Raw genomic sequence first — 7,859 nt, 5'->3', positions numbered from 1 at the left:
TTCTAAACCAGTATATTGATGGCATCCCCTTCATCCACCTATTCTAACAAAAAAGAAGGAACGTGCGCTCTAAGTGTATCACCTTTAAGCTCAGGTCGGAATTTTACAGAAGCATTAGGACTCTTTTTGAGTGTGACTCTATTTAGTAGAATTAAGGATAAGACTGATTAACTATTATTTGTTGAGCTCTATATGTCCCAAGTACTCAGTTAAATACTGCCGGCTGATAAAACGGTGAAGGAGACATTTACATTCAGTGGGAAGAAATAGGCAACAAAGAGTAAATAGGCAAATAGTTGCATCTTGTGGTAAAAAAAAAAAAGAGACAATGGAAGTTTGAACTTTAGACCTATTATTGATACTTAAGGAATGACTTTCTGAATGGGTGATATTTAAACTGAAACTTGGGATTGTTATTGAAATATAAACTTGGCTTGTTATGGGAACTGTCAGATCAGTGTGGCCTGTCATAGAGATTAAGTGGGGGAGAGTGACAGGAAGTGAAATCAGAGAGGCGGAAGTGGGATCAGACCTTGTAGTGGTTTGGATTTTAATTTGATTTTAAATGGAAAGCCATTTTTCCCCCCCTTTACCCTGGAAAGCCATTTTTAACTGCTAAATACTTCAGTGTGTATTTCCCCAAAATCAAGAACATCATTTTACATATCCACAGTAAAACTATGAAAATTAGAAAATTAACAATACTTTTTTCTGATCTGCAGACTTCATTTAGATTTTGGCAAATCTCTCAGTAATGCCCTTCATAGCAAAAGAAAATCCAAGATCACACATTGAATTCAGTTGTCATGTCTCTAGTCTCCTTTAATCTGGAAAATTGTTTGTTAATATTTCTTTAGGTTTCATGGCATTAACACTTGAAGAATACAAAACATATACTTTGTAGAATATTCTGCAGTTTAGGTGTGTGTGACTTTTTTCATGATTAGATTTGGGTGATGCATTCTTTGTCAGGAATGCCACAAAAGTAACCTTGTATTCACATTAGAATCTTATATTAGGAGGCACATGATGTCAGTTTGTTCCACTACAGATGATGTTAACTTTGATCAGGTAAGATTTCTCCACTATAGTTTCAATTTTGCCCTTTGTAATCAATAAATATCTTGTGAAGAAACACCTTGAAACTATGTAAATATCCTGCAACTCCTTCACCTTTCACCCACTAATTATAGTATCCCATGATTCATATTTGAATCAATTATTATGATGATGGTTGCCAAATGGTGATTTTCTAATTCCGTCATTCCTTCCACAGTTAATGATTGGCTTTCTACCATGAGGTCATCAGTAGTTTTTTAAGCAGAATGATATGATCTAATTTATTTATTAAATGATCTCTCTTGCTTCTGTGTGAAGAATGATAAATACAGGGAAGAACAGAAGCACAGAGACTAGTTGGAAAGCTATTGCAGTCCGGTGGGCAAGCAGTAATGGAGAATGAGCAGAGTGGCGGCAGTGGAGGTGGAAATACGTGGATGGATTTTAGAAGTGTAGGGCTTGCTGAAAAATTAGATGTAGAAAGTGAGAGAGAAAGAGGAAATTCAATTGCTAATTTCTGCTAATGAAGCATTATAGTTAAAGGTTAGTTTTTATTCTTGAACAAATGGATAAAGAAAGGATTTGGATATACTTGGAAGACTAGCCATTTAATTTGCCTAACCCTCACTGAAATGTTCTAGTTGCAATTTTTTCATGAAGGGTCCTGAGTTAGTCCAGGGTAGGCCAAGAAAGTGCTGAAGAAAGCTGAAGAGTATAGTCCTAGGAGGGTTCACCTTGAAGGTAAACTACAAGTACTCCAAACTTGTTTAGGGATCCAGTTAAACTCTTAATTAACTTTCCTGCTTGTGTGTGATAAACACAATTTGAGTGTCTAATGCCTACTGTGTATTCTTTAATAATCATGAATTTGGAGCTCTTTCTGAACTCGATGAACTGCCTATTTTGGGGCTGGATTGTTGATATATCTCATATCTTGGAAGAATACACTGAATTGTGGTCTAAGGTTCGTGATTGTTTGCCTGATTCATTAGAAGACTTAAAAGGTGTGAGTATGGATGTGTTTGTTTTAATTACTTTAAATTACTTTAGAAGTAGTGCATATAAAATCGGTATGTAATCTACATGACTTTCTTATAGGGTGATAAGGTTTTTTTGGTTATCAGAGTCTGGTTTATACTTCCATCTATTAGAATACATAACACAGTGCTTTGCACATGATAGGTACTTAATAAATGTGTTGAAAATGCAAATAAATACAAATTCACTTCCCAGTTACATTCTGCCAAGTTATAAAATTGTCAAAATAAGCCAGAATTTGCAACTGCAGGAAAAAATTGTTGGTGAATAATTGCATTAATATTTCAAGCTTGGAAATTTTAAATATTCTACTTAAATCCTAGGTGCACTTTGAGGAATCTAAACATATTTTATGCCATACCTTATTATTATGTGTTAATTAAGTAGCTCGGAAATGTGATGCCCAATGTGTTTAACTTCTAAATACTGTGTTTTAGGGTTTCAGGGATAGTAACCTAAGGATTCTGTTACTCCCAGGTTTACAATTAGGCTTTAGCTTGCTGTTCTGAGCAGTAGGATAGACACCACTCCCATCACAGAAATCTGCAGAGTTCCTTATCTAGAGAACTTCACTAGTATCTCAGAATATATATATTTCCATAGAAGATTATTCCATTGTCTCAGCTTGTCATAATTCGGTCAGAATCAGTTCTTCTCCTTTTCTTCTAGAATTAACTTTCTTTGCCAGAAGACTCACAGTCTCTACAAGGCTTTCCTCTCAGCTTGTCTCTTGAGATGGATGGTAATGACAACCTCTCAGGGTCCTATCTTTCAATTGTCAGGCAGTTACCGGAAAGAGGGCTTATTTTAACTGAACCAGTATCCGCTTCCTCAATTTAACTTTCCTTAACTAGATCCTATTAAAGGAAAATAGCTAAGTTCCATTTTTCTTCCGTGTGTGTAACTAACTTCATTAAAAACTTTGTTTTTTAATGCCACGCCCCAAATTGTAGGAATCCATTATGCCATTTGATAGAAAGTGAACAGTCTTGATACGTGTTTATGTAAAGAAGATAACGTATTGGGCAGTAAATATTTTAAAACACTTCAGAAAAAGAGATTCAGTGATTCTGTAATGAGAAACGCGTGTTTTCAGTGCCTTTGGGATACACACGCACTAAAAATCATTAAATCTAAATACAATTAAAGAACTGTTTCAAAGAATTTAAGAAACGAATTTGGAGGTTATAGTATGACAAATTTTTTAATGTAAATAAAGAATTATAGGAAAACAAAAATCAAATGTAATTGAACCCTTCAAGGGAAGAAAAAAGAAAACTGACACCTAAGTGCCCGGCTAGCTCAGTCGGTAGAGCATGGGACTCTTAATCCCAGGGTCGTGGGTTCGAGCCCCACGTTGGGCGCAAGACATCTTTTGATACAGCACTTAAATTTCCCTTGAATATTTTGAGGTCTCTCCACAGCACTGTAATTAAGAACGGTTTTGTTTGTTTTTTAAACCGGATTAATTTACGTACTGTCAATATTAACCAGATCTTCGGAAAAAAGAGCAGTTTGCAAACGAAACAGTTCTCAAACTGCGCTTGCGCACTTAAAAACGCAATTTTTTTCCTCTCCCGGATCCCTCGCCTACTTCCTCCGTAAAGCACAGAAGAAACCGAAAAGGCCACTGTTTAAAGTTGAAATTGATTTTCTGTGTTACTGTGCATACCTGCATTATTGCTGATAGAGGGCAGTGTTTTATTCTATCGGACCAAAATTATGAGCCTCAATATTGGCAGCTTTTCTAAAACAAGCGATCCTATGTAAAAGCAGTTAGAGAGTCGGAGGACTTCGAAGAAAGTCCTTTCTTGTTTATTTTACTTTTTTTCTTCTCAATATAGGGCTTGTCCTGGAGTGGAGGTGGGGGAATGTCTTGTGGAGAAATACACAGTGAGAAATGTTTCCTTCTGTTGTGAGATCTAGACAATTAGGGCACAATCAGGTTTTCTCCCATTGTTCGTGGGACTGTATTTGGAATCTAACCATACAATTGGATAGGTATTGGGGAAATTAATATTCCGGTAGAGGGGAGGCTCTTTGAAACAGAAGCACAAAAGAACTGAGACGTGAAATTTCGAATAGGCAATTAGATATTGTGGGAGGCAGGACTTCCGCCTTTTTCGCCTCTTCACTGAGAACTTTGAAGTAATCAGGAAGAGAATGTCCACACCACAGCCAGGCACGTTCCAGGATCTCACTCACCCGACCCTGCAGATGAACGACGCATGCTCCTACCTGAAGCACTAGTTCCTGTACTCGGCGTGTTACCCACTAGCTTTTCTCCTACTAAACGACTCATTTGTCTCTCTCGGTTTTTCCCTTCAACGTACAAACATGCTGTTAATTCTCTATCTTAAAAGAAAACGAAAACTTTGACCTAGTTTCCCTGCAGGCTACCGTTCTACAGTATTTCTCTGTTCCTCTTTGGGGTAAGTTACCCCACGGTCGCCTAAGGTCACATTCCTCTCCTCCCATCTCTTAAACCTGACAATGCCCTTCAGCCAAAAAAAAAAAAAAAAATCCCTTGCAGCGAGGGAGACCTGTGGGGTGTCTCAGGAAGAGGGAGTTAGAAAGAACCTATTATAGGATTGGGGCTATAGTTGTGGAATTTTGCGGAGGGTCTAAGGAAGTGAGGGTTCCTTTTGGATTGGGTGTTCTCAGAAAGCAAGGGCAATTCTATCATCTAAATAAATCTTACCTATAGGGAAAGCAGACTAAAGGAGGGATAAAGCTGAAACTGGTAGTCACTCATTTAGCAGGAGAGGATGATGTTTGGTGTTTTGAGTTGAACAGGGACCAACTTGTCTAAAGTGAATGGTTCTGTGAGATGCCAATTCCAAGTCCAGGCCTCCCCACTTGTGACAAACCCACTATAAATCAGGGGTTCCCACAATCTCTCCTGAGGTTTGTTAATTTCCTAGAATGGCTCACAGAACTCCGGAAAACAGTTTACTTATTCCTGGTTTATTATAAAGGATACAACTCAGGAACAGCCAAATGGGAGAGATGCATAGGGCAAGGTATGGGGAAGGAGCGTGGAACTCCCACGTCCTCTCCTTGGCATGCCATTCTCCCAGAACCTGAATATGTTCGCCATCCTGGAAGCTCTGTGAACCCTGTATTTTAGGGATTTTTGGAGGCTTCATCACACAGGCATGATCAGTTATTGATCAATTTCCAAGTTCTGTTTCTAATCATGACTTAGACTTTCTGGCGACCAGACCTCATCCAGAAATCATCCAGGAGCCCTCCAAGAGTTGCCTCATTAGAACAAGACACTTCTATTACCCAGGAAATTCCAAGGGATTTAGAAGCTCTGTGTAAGATGCTCCTAACACCCCCATCTCGCAGGAATTGACAAGGATTTTAGGAGCTCTGTGTCAGAAACTAGGGGCAGACACCAAATATGTATTTCTTATTATGTCACACTTGCCTAATTTGTCTTTGAGTCGCTATAAGCCCAACCACAATCACCCTAATTGGCAACTACCCCACCATCCACTTTATCCTACACTATTTTTTCTATAGAAGGTATCTTCTTTTATTATTACCTCTCTTTACTTTCACCCACACCCTTGGAATGTTGGTCCACAAAGGCATGATTTTTGTCTTCGCTCACGAATGTATCTCAAGCACCTAAATTAGTATCTGGCAGATGTTCAGTAACTATGTGTTGAATTAGTGAATTAAGATGGGCGTATTAGTTTCCTAGGGCTGCCATAAACAAAGTACCCCAAAATGAGTTACTTAAAAGAAATGTATTGTCTCACAATTCTGGAGGCTAGAAGCTTGAAATCAAGGTGTAGGCAGAGTCATGCTCTCAAAGGCTGTCTTGAAGAATCTGTTCTTTGCTTCTTTCTGTTAGCTTTCTGCTGTCATCAGCTACCCTTGGTGTTCCTTGGTTTGCAGGTGCCTAACTCCAATCTCTGCCTGTTGTTACATCCTTTCTCCTTGTGTTTCTGTCTCACATGGCATTTTCCTTTTTGTATGAGGACACCAGTCATAGTGCCTGATTAGGGCTCACCCTAATAACCCCATCTTAATTTGATTACATCTGCAAAGACTTTATTTCCAAGTAAGGCCACATTCATAGGTGTTAGGAGTTCGGACTTCAACATATCTCTCTGGGGCATACAACTCAACCCTTAAAAGAGGGCTCCATTCCTTAACCTCAGCCACTGGGTGTCTGCCACTTTATAGCTTTCTATAAAGCTATAATTCAGCTTATATTTTGTATTATTCAATAATGAAAATCTTCTAATAAATAATCCGAATTCTACAAAAGACAATTTTATGTTTACTACAAGAGATAATGTTAATAAAATACTGAATCCTTAAGACTGACAATGAGTACACCTATTCCTGGCCATCCCACTGGTTGGTTTCAAAGTTAAGAAATGGAGCTTTGTTCTTATGGAACTTATATTCCAGAAAGGAAGATAAAATCTGTATAGAAACAAGTACAGGTGAAATTGTAAGTGCCTCAGTTACAGATAATGTGCTTATGAGAGAGATCACTACCTTGGGGGAAAGGGTGCTGTGGAAAGCAGTAAGTCCCAGAGGGCAGAGGGGTCTCACTTTAGGAATGAATATATTGGGAAACTGGATGGTAAAACTGAATTTTCCTAGTTTTATTCACTGGTTTAATATGGCTTTCAAGTTCTTTGTGATTTAATCCTAAATTATAATTTGCAATGCTTCATCTCAATGCAATGCTTTATTTTGTGTCGAGAATTCAGTTCACATAGCCTGGAGTAACCCCCAGTTATTGAAATTCTCCTCATCCTTCAGGAGCAAGGTCAAAAGCCTCCTCTATGAAGGCTTCCTTGGTTCCCTGGTCAGAACTAACTACACATCAGCAATAAGCAATTGATCCCTTTATGGCACACACCACGCTGTTTTTTATCGTCACCTGTGTACACATCCACTTCTGCTAACCTGTAACCCCTCTAAGGGCAAAGGTCCATGTCTTCCTATTGCAGCAGTTATAGAATCTAAAACTATACTAGGTACACAGTAGAGTCAATAAATACTGAATGAATCTTAGTTCGGGGCTACTAAAGTAGGATTACATGGTGACAAAGTAGAGCTAGTACTATTTTTAAAAGTAACACACACACACGCATGAATCCTTTCCTATTCTTTTTTTTTAAATATATTTATTTTTGGCTGTGTTGGGTCTTCGTTGCTGCGCGCAGGCTCTCTCTAGTCGTGGCGAGCGGGGGCTACTCTTCGTTGCGGTGCCTGGGCTTCTCACTGCAGTGGCTTCTCTTGTTGCGGAGCACAGGCTCTAGGGACGCAGGCTTCAGTAGCCGTGGCGCGCAGGCTCAGTAGTTGTGGCTCGCGGGTTCTAGAGCGCAGGCTCAGTAGTTGTGGCGAACAGGCTTAGTTGTTCTGCAGCATGTGGGATCTTCCCAGACCAGGGCTCGAACCCGTGTCCCCTGCATTGGCAGGCGGATTCTCGACCACTGTGCCACCAGGGAAGCCCCAATCCTTTCCTGTTCTTAATGCCAGGAACCAGCTCTTTCAAGTGTGACTTAGTGTTGGTATCTTCATACATAAATCATATAGCAAAAGTAGGAAGGATCCAGAAAAAGGACAATCAAAATGATTGAACTATGAGTAAAAATGGACTTGGGATATATAGTCTAGAAAATGTATAAATTCATAATCGGTCTTCAGGACTATGAGCATACATATGCATATATTTCCCATCTTCATAGGTACTTAGAAAGAATGAAACCAGCAAAATTCTAGTA

General features: G+C 39.0%; 1 non-coding gene across 1 annotated transcript; it reads left to right on the top strand.

Annotated features, from left to right (window-relative positions):
- Nucleotides 1-3,388: 3,388 nt before the first annotated feature.
- On the top strand, nucleotides 3,389-3,461 carry TRNAK-CUU. Its single transcript has one exon. It is a non-coding gene; the product is annotated as a tRNA-Lys (tRNA).
- The last annotated feature ends 4,398 nt before the right edge of the window (nucleotides 3,462-7,859 follow it).

Source organism: Phocoena sinus, chromosome 2 (assembly GCF_008692025.1).
Source record: "Phocoena sinus isolate mPhoSin1 chromosome 2, mPhoSin1.pri, whole genome shotgun sequence".
In the NCBI taxonomy this organism is placed as follows: domain Eukaryota; kingdom Metazoa; phylum Chordata; class Mammalia; order Artiodactyla; family Phocoenidae; genus Phocoena; species Phocoena sinus.
Note: the sequence above shows the minus strand (reverse complement) of the source record. Positions and strands in the feature narration are given on the sequence as shown.